The sequence below is a fragment of the Astatotilapia calliptera genome, chromosome 7, assembly GCF_900246225.1.
Source record: "Astatotilapia calliptera chromosome 7, fAstCal1.2, whole genome shotgun sequence".
Lineage (NCBI taxonomy): Eukaryota > Metazoa > Chordata > Actinopteri > Cichliformes > Cichlidae > Astatotilapia > Astatotilapia calliptera.
In genome coordinates this window covers 21,477,258-21,491,971 of record NC_039308.1, presented here as the reverse complement: position 1 = coordinate 21,491,971, position 14,714 = coordinate 21,477,258, and positions in this window count along the sequence as shown.

Below are 14,714 nucleotides of genomic sequence, written 5' to 3'. Positions count from 1 at the left end.
AACATTTCCTATCTATGATATACGATCTAAACCATTCAGGAACTTTAGAATTCAACAACTATCAGAAAAGCCAACCCACTGCTTGAGAGGGAGATTAGAGAGTTTATGATCAATTGTGTCAAAAGCTGAATAAAGTTGAATAAAGTAAGGACTGCAACCTTATTAGCATTGAAAGCTGGTCCTAAAAAAGGTTTGACATTAGCCTGTATTCTGTATTTAAGTGTCCAGGCTTGGCTTCTTTAAAAGAGATTTAACTATGTTTGTTTAAAAGGAGAGGGAAAAGTAACCTTGTGCAATCAAATGAAGGGGTAAGCATCATGAAACAAATATGTTTTTGAGGACTAAGAAATAAGTTAAACAGTGGAAAAGTCCTTTCTAAATGTACGCTTTTGTCATTCTTTCACATACATATATATTTTAAAAAATTTGTTAGTGGTATTCACATAATCATCAAGTTAGGCTAACAGTGAGCTAACTGCTATTATTTGGTCAGCAAGCCTAAAGGGTTTTTGGCTAACTTTGACATAAAATTATGATATTTTAGGTATTTTCTATTCAAATTCAAGTAAGTTTTCATTTTTGGCATTTATAAACAGTAAAAGTTACATCTGGCATTTAACTGGTACTGACTAAATACAAAGATGCAGCTAATTTCATTATAGACTAATATCTTTCTTTGCTGACATGAAATAACTTGACTTAGTTATAAATCATGTGCATTTTACTACTTGTTATTATGTTATAGCTAATTGTTGATGAACAGTTTACTCATTGCTTTTGAATGACTTTGGAAGGCCAGCGATCCAGTAACAGCAAAGGAAACAAATATGTTATTCCACAAGCAGGAGGAAGCAGTGCCCTTAACTAGTCTGCTGGGTTTGAGCATGTAAAAGCTACTTCAAGTAGTTGGCTACCTTGTCAAGTGTCATAGCAAAAGACATGTTGACAGTCATTGTAGGATCATCAGAGAGACAGAGTAACTGGATTCTGAATATGTGGAAGAGGAACAATTTATTTTTTGAGGACCAGTAAGGTAAATTATAAAACTAGCAATAAGTTGTGTTTTTTTCTCACAGCAGATGACATTTTTTATTAAAGTTAGCTTGCTAGCGCTAATGGCTGTTACAGGGATAATATCATACTGGCTGATATTTGGCGGTAACGACGAGCTATCTTTACTGCTCTCTCTTCAGTGCCCCCAAAAAAGTTTTTACTGCTCCCTAAAGTGAAAAGTCAACAAATTTGAAATGTAGCTTTGCTGAAGTTTACACTATGAATGCAGTTTGGCCCTCCTGGTGTCTGCAGCAGAGAAATAATTGCAAATAAAGGCAGTAGTCACAGTCATAGCTGCTGAGGTAGCTCTAAATGAAATTTGGTTATTGTAGTAACTTTGGCTGATTAATTGAAGGACGTATTTGACTTTAAGATTTGAAGCTTGAATTAAAATAGAATTCTATAGGTAAATTTTCATGGCTGGTAAGTCACTTCCTTGTTATTATATTCAACTTGCACAGAACAATTCAGCTTAAATGCTCTTGTCAAATATGTAAAGGCATAAAAAGATGTAGTCACATCTTTTGTTTTTGATTTTGTTTTTATTTCTATGTTGATATATTGACCCAAGTATTGTACAGTATTTAAGAATTAAAATTCCCATGTGTACAAGGAGGAACTAACCCATGTAAAGATTGTGTTATCATAAATCTGTGGGTTATTGACTAACTGTTTCCTGTTCTTACATACGTCATGGAGTTTAAACCTCAATTTGAGGTATTATTCTTTTATCTGTAAGACGATGTCATACTCCACCTAAACACCTTAATAAACTTTATACAAATAAATTGTTAAACCTAAATAGATCCAAGAACAGAGGTATATTGAATTGCCGGCATTTATTATTAAAGGACAACAGGCCCTGAAAAACAAAATGGAAAATAAATAAATAAATTCATTTTGGTGCTCACGTCTGTGGAGCTACAGATGTAGTTCAATAACACCTTATCTTAAATAAATATAACAAAAGCTTCCCAGCAAGTGTTAAACCAAATCATCCTCCTTCTTCTCTCTATCTTACATAAAAGCCCTCTGACTAACATAACAAGATTTATAAAAGCAGGAGAGTAAAGGTTAACAAAATATTTTCATTTTTAAGTCATATAAACTCACTTTGACCACAGTTTGCAGTTAGTGGATTATTAACGTTCCTTAGTCTTGTACTTGATTTGTGGTTTGTTGTTTTATAAACCAGATGTGACAGCAGTGTGCATCCATTTACTGCGAGGCCTCCCTGGTGATGATCCATCCTACTAATATCTACAACACTGGTACGTTTTTATTAAACGAGGGCACAGAGCTGTGTCGAAATTTGCTTTACGTTTAAGGACATCAACAAACCATTAGATGATGAAATTAATGCAGATTATTTATTATATACACAAAAATTTGGAATAAAGATGGACATCAGCTGGATACCAACTTTTACACATCTTTTGTTTGTTTCGTTTTTTTGTAAAGCACTTCAGGATTTCTGACAGGAGGAGAGACACCAGCACAAAGAGGAGCCGGTAAAGCACTGATTCACAGCTGACCTCGTTCATAGAGAGAAGAGTGATGTAACCTACCTCAGTTACTGGACACAGCTTGATTTATAACAACTGAAATGGTAAAGTAGTACTTAATCACAGCGTTTTCCTGGCTCCTTAATTTCTTTTTAACTTCTTTATATTTCTTTCAAGCTAATAATTGATCATGCCTAACTGCATCTCCCTGTTATGACGTTCTTGTATTTGCAGGTTTGTGACAGTGATGACACCTGGGCACAAGTATCTGATGGAGTGCTGGCTTTCATCGATTAAGCTGTGCCTTTCTGTCCCATCGCCACTTTAATCCAGTGTCTGCTGACGTTATTATCAAGGGAGGTATTTTAACGGTTTCAAGAACTTACCTCAAACTGTTTGGGCTCCTTTACACCTGATCTACCTTGAAAAACACCTTCAGCTTCATTCAGAGGACTCATTCAGACTTAAATCTGATCTCCAAACTTTTATAAATCAAAGCTTTTAGAGTTAGGTGTAACTCTAAGCACACGTGAAGCCAAAGTGTGCTTTCTGACTTTTTAAAATATCTAAACAATTACACTTCTTGCGGGCTAAAGCTGTTTTCAGTACCTTGTGCCTCATGTCTAAATTATGTTACCCCAAAATCTTTTGAAAGCAATCCGTTTGCATGCTTTGACTAAGATTGGCACATTGGAATTTACATTGCAAGATCTAGGTTATTACTGATGCACAAACGATCCCCCAGTAGGAACGCAAACGTTAGCTATAGCTAAGTTGAAATTTAGCAGCAGCCGGTGCAGCCAGTGCTCGATTAAATTTGGCAAAGCGAGAACAAATGGCTTCGTGTAGCATTTTCAAAGATACCTTATCTTTAAATAAGGTATCTTTCTGAAGCGCCTATTATAAAAACATTTCGGAAGAGCGACTAAGGAGAGGTGTGTATTTGTGCTCAGAAGTCTCCTCTGTGTGACAGAGTGAGAGAGAGTGTGTGCCAGAGAGAGGGGAAAGGGAAATATTGTTTGTGTTTTTATTCTGTTTATATCTCGCTGTATTTTTATGTCCTACACTCAAGCTTTGCAAGCAGCAGAGAGGTTGAAAAAAAAAAACGAGGGAGAGTAAGAGAGTATTCTCAATTTCCTTCTAAAAAGAAAATTCATTTGCAGTTGCTAATGTAATGTCATCGTTGTGTTTACTGAGCGTGGATGATGTATAGGGGATGTTGCATTGAGTGAGACTGCTTAATGATGCATAGAATTAAGTCTGTGGCTTTCAGCTGAGCTCCCCTCTCTCCCTCTCTCTTTCTCTTCCTTTCATACACTCCTCTCCCTCTTCCTCCCTCCCCTTCTCTCTCACACACTCACTGACTCCCTGCTTCCTCTTTCCTTCCCTTCCTTTCACCTCTCTTTTCGTTTAATCCCCACCCCCCTCCTCCTCCTCACCAACCTCTCTCTTTCCCTCTCACGCAGGCTGTCTTGGACTGTTGGCCACACGTTGCTCTGTGTACTGTTGCCTAACTCCATCAATCACCACGAAGGGAGAGGAAGAGAGCGTGTGGAGGGAGGGTGATAAAAAGAATAAAAATAAGATATGGCTGGGGAAAAAAAATGAGCAAGATGAAAACAGACATTGTACAGGAACAGCTTTAGGAAGCTGGAGGGGAAGTGAGTAAACGAGTGGGAAGAACACCTCGATACATTTAATGATCCACCGAGAGCGCCGACAGTCCAAATAACTGCTTGAAAACTGCGAGAATATATGGACGTAATTGTGTTATTTCTGGCTCTCGCTATGATGATCCTCTGCTGGGATCTGAGGCAATAAAGAAAATGATGATTATGATGATCTCATTTCAGCACTTATGTTATTACCTGAGCCAGATGACTACCTGAGTGGGAAGGCCTGCCGCTGTGGAGGAGTGCAAGAAACAGGAATAAAGAGGATTTTTTAGTATTTAAACTGGTGTTTTCCATCTGCTGATATTTACATCGGTTTATTACGATATAGGTGCTCGTTGTATATACAGTAGGGCAAAAAAGTATTTAGTCAGCCACCGATTGTGCAAGTTCCCCCACCTAAAATGATGACAGAGGTCAGTAATTTGCACCAGAGGTACACTTCAACTGTGAGAGACAGAATGTGAAAAAAAAATCCATGAATCCACATGGTAGGATTTGTAAAGAATTTATTCGTAAATCAGGGTGGAAAATAAGTATTTGGTCAATAACAAAAATACAACTCAATACTTTGTAACATAACCTTTGTTGGCAATAACAGAGGTCAAACATTTACTATAGGTCTTTACCAGGTTTGCACACACAGTAGCTGGTATTTTGGCCCATTCCTCCATGCAGATCTTCTCGAGAGCAGTGATGTTTTGGGGCTGTCGCCGAGCAACACGGACTTTCAACTGCCGCCACAGATTTTCTATGGGGTTGAGGTCTGGAGACTGGCTAGGCCACTCCAGGACTTTCAAATGCTTCTTACGGAGCCACTCCTTTGTTGCCCGGGCGGTGTGTTTTGGATCATTGTCATGTTGCAAGACCCAGCCTCGTTTCATCTTCAAAGTTCTCACTGATGGAAGGAGGTTTTGGCTCAAAATCTCACGATACATGGCCCCATTCATTCTGTCCTTAACACGGATCAGTCGTCCTGTCCCCTTGGCAGAAAAACAGCCCCATAGCATGATGTTTCCACCCCCATGCTTCACAGTAGGTATGGTGTTCTTGGGATGCAACTCAGTATTCTTCTTCCTCCAAACACGACGAGTTGAGTTTATACCAAAAAGTTCTACTTTGGTTTCATCTGACCACATGACATTCTCCCAATCCTCTGCTGTATCATCCATGTGCTCTCTGGCAAACTTCAGACGGGCCTGGACATGCACTGGCTTCAGCAGCAGAACACGTCTGGCACTGCGGGATTTGATTCCCTGCCGTTGTAGTGTGTTACTGATGGTGACCTTTGTTACTTTGGTCCCAGCTCTCTGCAGGTCATTCACCAGGTCCCCCCGTGTGGTTCTGGGATCTTTGCTCACCGTTCTCATGATCATTTTGACCCCACGGGATGAGATCTTGCGTGGAGCCCCAGATCGAGGGAGATTATCAGTGGTCTTGTATGTCTTCCATTTTCTGATGATTGCTCACACAGTTGATTTTTTCACACCAAGCTGCTTGCCTATTGTAGATTCACTCTTCCCAGTCTGGTGCAGGTCTACAATACTTTTCCTGGTGTCCTTCGAAAGCTCTTTGGTCTTGGCCATGGCGGAGTTTGGAGTCTGACTGTTTGAGGCTGTGGACAGGTGTCTTTTATACAGATGATGAGTTCAAACAGGTGCCATTCATACAGGTAACGAGTGAGGGACAGAAAAGCTTCTTACAGAAGACGTTACAGGTCTGTGAGAGCCAGAGATTTTCCATGTTTGAGGTGACCAAATACTTATTTTCCACCCTGATTTACGAATAAATTCTTTACAAATCCCACCATGTGAATTCATGGATTTTTTTTTCACATTCTGTCTCTCACAGTTGAAGTGTACCTCTGGTGCAAATTACTGACCTCTGTCATCATTTTAAGTGGGGGAACTTGCACAATCGGTGGCTGACTAAATACTTTTTTGCTCCACTGTATGTTGGAAGTAGCTTTAGTTGAGGATTGCAGATTTAACATCTTTGTATGTTGATCCTGCAGACATCTGTGGCATTTGGAGCTTTGCTCAGATGTCTAGATAACAGGGGTCAGCAGTAGTCACCAAAGTCACCTTTAAGATAAAATGATGAACTTTTTACAAGCAAGTAGACATTTACAGTTAATTTATGAGAATTTTTATATCCTCTGTAGTTTTCAATGAAAACCCGCAAAAATTTAGATGTGTGTCTTTGGCTTGGCGGTGGAGGGGGAGGTCAGAGATTTAAAACAACAAAGCTACATGTGAGGGCGTGCAAAGCCACCGGATATAATCCAAGAGCAACATAATTTACTGTTTGCTAAGTTTAGGAGCCAAAAATTTTGTATGTGCTTAATCTAACATACAGTAGGTATCTACAAAATGTGAGGTAGTTATAGAAAAACATTTTTCTTTGGCGGTTGCGGTTAAGCTTCACTTTATTTATTAAATTATTTTGTAGTTTCTGGGAGTTATATTTCAACTTGAGTTCAGCTTTTTTCCTTTTATTTGGTTGTCAGAGAATTTATTTTACTTTTCTTTGTCACTGTGGCTTCAGTAATTACTCACCAAGCCCTGTAAAAGGGTCACTACATGTGATCAGATGAAAAGGGAGCAAGAGATAGAGATAATGTTGTTTTCATAGTTGTAGAAACAAAACCTCATGTGAGAGCATGTAGTAGAAGCGCGACAGCAGATGCAGCAGGCCCCTTTTTTGAATTACCCAGGATAAGAAAGAATAACGTCTGTGCTCATTCAAACGCTGGCTGCTGTGAGTTTTACTCAGAGATGACTTAAATTGTAGTTTATGGGAAAGAATTACAATAGTTACACTAGTGACAGTGATGAGAAATGAAGTTAAAACAAATATCCAATGAAAGTTTTCAAAGTTTAAATCCTAGAAGCTGTGAAAATGCTGTTTGTAAAAGAGCTGGTGAGAAATGTTAAAACTTTAATGATGTTTTTAAGAGAAAAACGGGATTGTCAAGACTACGGACACTTTTCTGTAGTTTTCTCTGAGTTAACCAGTCATGAGATTACTGTGCAAGAACATTCAGCATGTTTTCAAAAAATATGTGATTTATTTTATTTATTTATTTATTTTTAAAAATGTAATTTTAAATTGAACTCAATTACAGTCACTGGCCACTTCATTAGGTACACCTGTTTAACTGCTTGCTATCTCAAACATTTAATCAGCCAATGGCACACCAGCTATTCCACGCAGACATGGTCAGGATGACACGCTGTAGTTCAAACTGAATGGAGAAACTCACACTTTAAGTGAATTTAAACCTTGGATCGTGGTTGATGCCAGACAAGCTGGTCTGAGTGGTTCACAAACTGTTGATCCACTGGGATTTCCCCATGCAAACATCTCCCAGGTTCAGTCTGAAAAAGAGAACATATCCAGTGAGCGGCAGTTCTCTGGGTGAAAATGCCTTGATGATACCAGAGGTCAGAGGAAAGACCAGACTGCTTCAAGCTGATAGGAAGGCACACAGCTCAAGTAACCACTCATTACAACCAAGGTATGCAGAAGAGCATCTCTGAATGCACACCACATCCAGCCTAAAGCAGATGGGCTACAGCAGCAGAAGACCACACTGACTGTTGAGCCTGTTAGTTAAGAACAGGAAACTGAGGCTGAAATTCACACAGATGCTACAGAAGATTAAAAAGACATTGCCTGGTCTGATGAGTCTGCAGTGACATTCAGGTGGTAGGAACAAAATTTTGCATATAAAACATCAAAACACGGATCCATCCTGGTTTATATGAGAAATTCGGGCTGGGATATTTTCTAGGCACACATGGGGCCTCTTAGTACCAACTGGGGATCCGCCACAGTGTACCTGCCGACCATGTTCATCCCTTGATGACCACAGTGTACCCATCTTCTGATTGCTGCTTCCAGTGAAGATCATAGAGAAGATGTGGTGGAACAGGAGCTTCACATCATGTATATGAAACTGGCAAATCTGCAGTAGCTGTGTTACAATATGGACCAAAATCTCAGAAAAATGTTTCCAGCAACATGTTGAATCTCTGCAATAAGAATTAAGGCAGCTCTGAAGGCAAAAGGACATCTAAGCTGAACTATTTTTATTTAGTACAACATACAATAATAATCAGAGACCTCGATGTGATATGTTGTTATCATCCAATTTTTTGGCAGCATTTTGAGAACTCCTACACTGCAAAGTCAGGTAGAGAGTCGCCCCCACCCAGCTTTTCATCCAGCACCTGTGGGATGAATCAGAGCTGTGACTGAGAGACAAACTTCTCTCACAACATCAGTGAGCAGCCCCGCTAATACACTTTTGACAGAGAATGCATTTTTCTTGGGAATTGTTCCCAGGAGGAGACTGAAGCCTGTTAGCGGCACAATCCTGATATGAAGTGTCCAGTATTCAGATATGGGTGTGCTGTCTAGGTCAAATGATCTCATGTCACAAAGTTAGCTTATTACAAAACATATAAAACCTTTTCTTTTTTTGCTTGTTGATTTTGCACTTTCTTACTCACACCGTGCCACTTCATCTCTCTGTTTCTCTTCTCTCTCTCTCCCTCGCTTTCACTCACTCCATTGCTCTACTGTGATCCAGCTGTCCACCCCCATTCATCATCCCGCCACTCTCCCCCACACAGAATTATTATTTCTTTGATGTGTTACCAGTTGAAAACAAATCCATTTTTCTGGCCATCAATTTATCATTTGGAATGGGGAGTCACACTTGAGTTGTAGGGGCAGCCACATTTTCCCAATTCCAACTTGGACTGGAAAGCTATGTGTGTTTGTTTGTGTTCATGATCGAGTGTGTCTATATGAACATGAAAGGCATGCATCCTGTTGTAATCAGAGCTGAGATGCAGCATGAGGGAAATCAGAGGTAAATAGAAATGATGGGATGAAATAGAGGAAGTAGCTGTTTGGATAAAAGAGAGAGATGAGAGAGAGAGAAAGAGAGAGAGAGGGGGCTTCCCTCTTCCTGTCGTCCTCCTTCACCTAACGTCTGTGATAATTTATCACTCCTCCTAGCTTGGCTGACAAACTATTTGCAGGAAAATGAGTTTTTCCGCCACGGATTTGTCCTCTGGGAATAGAAAGGGGAGCTGCTGTGGTTTTATTCCATCACACACACACACATATCCAGATGTAGGGTTTTTCATGCACGCACACACTCTCACGCGTGCACTCTGAGGTCTCCAGTATTTATTGGGGGGGAGGGGGAGGTGGTTAAGATAAATGAGGTAAATTAATAGAGTCACTGAGGGAAAAGATCCGCTTCCACACCAGCAGATCTGCAACTGACACACAAAAGATAAGCTCACGCACCGCCGCTGTCCCACCCTCATATCCTTCCCTCTGTTTCCCCCACCCTCGTACACCTACCAAGCCCCCCCTCCTCCCCAAGTTCCCCCTCACTTGGCTCTCCAGTCCCCCTGATCCCTCGTTTGCCCTCCCACAGATGACAAATGTAACACTCAGACAAACAGCGATCATTGCCATACAGCATAATGTCAGCTTAGATCAACACAGGGACAAAAGCAAATATCACAGCATCAACACTGCATTACAAGCGCCGTGTATGGGTGTGCGTGTATGTGCATGTGTGCGTGCATGTGTGCACGTGCACCGTTATTACAGCAGCTGGCCCGGGTCACTGGATTCCAATCTCACTTTCAACCTCATCAACCAAGATATCGACAGTGTGCTTGACAGAGAATTACACGACAGTAAAGGCCTAATTACATTGCTATTACCCTGGGCTATTCATAATAGTCAAACACAACGCATCAGTTGGACATCGCCGCTGTAAATCTACAGGCATACAGTCTGTCTCTCTTAATGCCTGTTAGTATTATGACATTCACTTTTCTTTCACTTTATTGGCAGCTGACAACAGGTAATATACCAAAATCAGAGATGCCAGGATACTGCAGGATGGATATCCCACTTTGCCCCATGTCTACAGTAATTTTTATGTCCTGCTGAACCTGTTTACCATTAAGCCATCATGCTGCGTGGGATTTCTGTCTGCCTGCACTGACAGCACACTTAAACCTCTTATTTTAGCTGCTCACGCTCTGTTCAATATGCCAAACTTATAAGGCATAATCAGCCGACCTAAAGTAGCAAAGCAGCTAAATTGCTAAATAATGTCACAAATTATATATGGATCTACTTCTTTTTAGGTGAGGTGGTTTGGTGTTATGTGTACTCTACAGTGTCCTTTGTCCTTTATCACACCCAACACAGACCAACCAGTGGGAGCCTTCTTCCTGTTAAAACAGAGTTTTTCCTTCCTACTGTTGCCAAGTGCTTGGTCACTGGGTGTCATGTGATTGTTGGGTTTCTTGCTATTACTGTAGGGTCTTTACCTTACAATATAAAGCGCCTTGTGGTGACTGTTGTTGTGAACTGGCACTATATTAATTGAATTGAATTGAATTGAATTGAATTGAATTGAATTGAATTGAATTGAATTGAATTGAATTGAATTGAATTGAATTGAATTGAATCATTCCTGTGCCACATCTCGATGGACAAAAGGGATTTAAAACATTTGTGACTCATTAAATTAGTGAGTATTTAAACGTTTCTCCAGTGATTGCTTGAGGTTGGCTACAAATCCAAGTCCCTATGGACTCCCATGCTAAATGAAAACATAATTATGTTTACAGCCTAGTTAAAAAAACATCAGTTTTCCCTTTAGGATAACAGTAGAGAGGTAAACTTTTTTTTTTTTTTTATTAAATTTGCCCATGAAATTGTATATAATAAAGGAAGTGTTTGCTTTGGTGACAGATAGGTGCAATTTTGTCCTGTTCAGCATTTTTTTTTTTGTACCCTAGTAAACATTGCTTTTAGGTTTTCTTCTGAGCACATTTTGTTACTGGTGAAAATATGCACAGCCCTTAATGTCATAATTAATAAAAATGATACTAGACGACCAAGCTGGCTATCCAGATATGTTTAAGTTCCAGTTTAACAAAACCAGGATGACTAGGCTTGTCCAGATACCCTGTGCAGCTGCTCTTACGCGCAGCATCCATGAGTCTAAGGCATGCTCACAGTATACAGCTACGATCCTGTTCACCATGTGCATCATTTTTAGTTTAGCTTGGTAACATGCTAGCATTTCCTAATCAGCCATGAACATGAAACTCAGCTGAGGCTGGAAGAATCTGAAACTGACACCGTGATGGACGGTGCTGCACGAATGTGGAGAGCAGATCGCCAAAGTTAATACAATTCATGCTGAGAGGCAACATCGTGTCTGCTTCAAATCCACACACAAATGGTAACCTTAAACGTCCCGTATAACACTCCTTTGTAATTCATTCGTGACAGGCAGGTTGTATTTGTCGAAACCTAGCAACTTAACTGGAGCTATAAAATCACTCTCCAAGGACACTTCACAGCGATACTATTGGGTTAAAAAGGAAACTAGGAAACTAACTTTTTCTCCTTGGCAGTTTTGCACAGCATAAGTTCTTCTCTTAAGTGACCCCAATGTGCTGTGTTCCTGTTGTCACGTCTCTTCAGCAAGTTCATCAGAAGCAGGAAGTAATAAGGCACTAATCCAGAGGATGACACAAAGTGCTCTGTTTTTCTTTATTTTTTCATTTGCTTCACATTCTTTGATATTTTCTGCATTATGGCTACATACCACTCCGAGGATAATGAGGCTCTTTTACTTTACGTACGATCAGCTCTGCGGTCTCACTCTTTTTTTCTTGCAAGGAGAGCACCTGAGTTCCCCTGAGGACACTCGGCTCCACACCCCTTCAACTGTTGCAGCCAATTGCAAGCTTTGTGATGCACGTCTCCTTGGTAATCTCTTCTGAGTGACAGGTATGAAGACAAGGTCCACCAGCTGCTCTGATCAAAGTCTCCTTCTTTTACCCAGAGAGTGCTGTTGTCAGTTTGTGGCCTGTATCACCCACCCTCCTGCTTTGTGTAAATTATTAAGGAAATAACTGCACGTTTTAATAAGTTCCTCCACTTTTATGTTGTTTTAGGGGGGGAAGAAAGAAAAATACTGGAGAAAAAGACTCAGAGGAAATTAAAAACTTGATGGTGATCGGTCATGAAAGTGAAAGTTCCTATCTGACCACCGGTCCAAGTTGCATGTGGGCTAAACACAGCTCAACATTACGTCCGAGCCAAGCCCCTCTGCTGCTAATGGCTATTACTGCCAGCACGCCATTGTACGTCTCACAATAGCAATCATGCTGGGATTTTGTGTGGAGCTTGCTGGCAACAGTTATTAGCCCTCCGAAAGAAACTTAAAAGGGGAATCAGTGAAGAGAAGAACAAGAAGATTTGGGGTCCCAAGTTGTGTGGGGTGATGGCGGCGGAGGTGGTGGTGATGGAGGGGGTCAGCAGGGTGGAAGGGGGTGAGGTCAGAGGGTAACAGCAAAGCGGAAATGGGGAGGAACAAGGGAGAACAATGGACAGGGATGAACTAAGACAGACAAAGCTGGAGGGAGGGTGGACAGTGCACAAAACACAGGAAGATGGGAAGAAAAAGATGAAGGGACAGAATGGAGGGGAGCTACAACAGATGGTAAAGGCTGGTTGGAGAGAGAGAGAGAGGAGGCACTGAAAAGCTGCTGGCAACACATGCATCACGAGAGTAACAGCAAGGAAGGAAGGCTTGACACCTAAACATGTCTGGATGCCATATGGTAACATATACGCTACACTGTAGATCACTAAGGTTCACATGTCTGGAGCTTTGTGGGCAAAGTGTGAATCAAACTCCCCCCAATGAATGTGTACTTCTATGAACCCTCTCATGGCCCCAGTGACACACCTGAGGAGCTTCAGCTTAACAGAATAAGCCATCAAGTCCGAATTTGAGTGAATAAACATTCATTATAACAGAAATACTTGATATGTAAGCAGCAGTTATATTTTCCTCAAGCGTTTGTCAGTGTGAGAAGCCCCTTGTAGATAAGATTAGGATAGAAAATGTATGTTTTAGAAGTTGTGCGCTAAAATCGTTGCCCTAATGGGATCATCAATACTGAGATGTTTCTCCAGCTATTATGGCCTAATTATGTGGCTCATCTCGACTCGCTGACCACAAAGAGACAAGCGCCCACAAGGCTTAGATTTATTAAAGTTGTCATTAAGTGGATGTTTTTTTTTTTTCTTCCTCTCCCATTTATCTTTACGGGAGCGCGCAGAAGCACAGAAGGCGATTTCTAGGCGCGTGCACAATGAGACGGACACCCGCACACTTCTGCTTAATCTGAGTGAGAGAGTCTGAGCTGTTAAATATTTGTGGAAACTTTGTTGTGTGTGCGCGCGCGTGCGCGTGTATTTTGACGAAATGACGAAATCGAGCTCGTGCCCAGGCGGACTGTGCGTCCTTGGCATTCGGCGGCTCCTTGCACACCTGATTTATCCCGTGCTACCCACCCACCCTCCTTTTCATGACATATTTTAGCTTTGAGACCAGGTTTATCACCTGAATAACCTGGAGATCGTTTCCAGGTCCAATTTTCTTCACAAACTCTAGGATATAAAGGAAATATAAAGAGGATAGTTGAGGATGATTTCCTATCTCTGGAGTCGGAAATGCTCGCTCTGGCTGACCTTTTACCCCCAACTTTTGTTGCCACCTGTAGCCGCAGGTCACAGGTTTCTTACAGGGACACACACTTTGCTCGGGGAAATCAGTCCGGAGATACACAACAAACACGACACACCCGGAGAAAAATAAAATAGTCCTATAAGTGGAATTTTTCTTTTGTCCTGAGTGCGCCTTTTAATTTTTAACCCAAACAGACCGAGCTGCTCTTGAGTCCCCTCCACCCCCACCCCCCCTGCGTGTGTCCCACTGAACATTTTCTGCACGTTTCAGAGACTTCCCACAGTTATCGCTCAGGGTAAATAAGTACACTTTTTCTAAATTGGCCGGCAGAGCAATCAAGAGGGAAGACGATGAGTTCCAAAGACATGAAAACTGAACGAGGAAGCAGAGAGTGGCTTAAAAGTCTGCCAACAAGCCTTTAGCGAGTCTTTATGAGGAACGATTTAACATTTGCTCACTTTGGGGATATATGAGGAGTGATGTTCATACAAGTGCACATCTTGTCTGGCGAGGATTGCATTTGGATAGCCTTGCAGTTATAACACTTATTCAAAATGAACACAGTAAATCCAGCCTAATGCGCCAGTCTGCGTGTAAATAGAGTTTTAGCAGTGATCTTGTTTTATCTTGTAAACACACTGGATTTAGTACGTTAATTACACAAATACAACCTTATGATGAGCTGTTTATAAAGTAAAGCCAAATCTTCTTCTTGTACAATAAAGTATATTCTATTTTTTCTATAATATTTTTACACCTAAATGCGCAATAATTCAAACTGAATTTATAGTTTAAGAGAAAACATTTGGATTGTAAATCTTGGACCATGGTATTCATTTCTCTCCTCTTACATCTTCCGTGCGAATTTATGTTTTTCAGTAA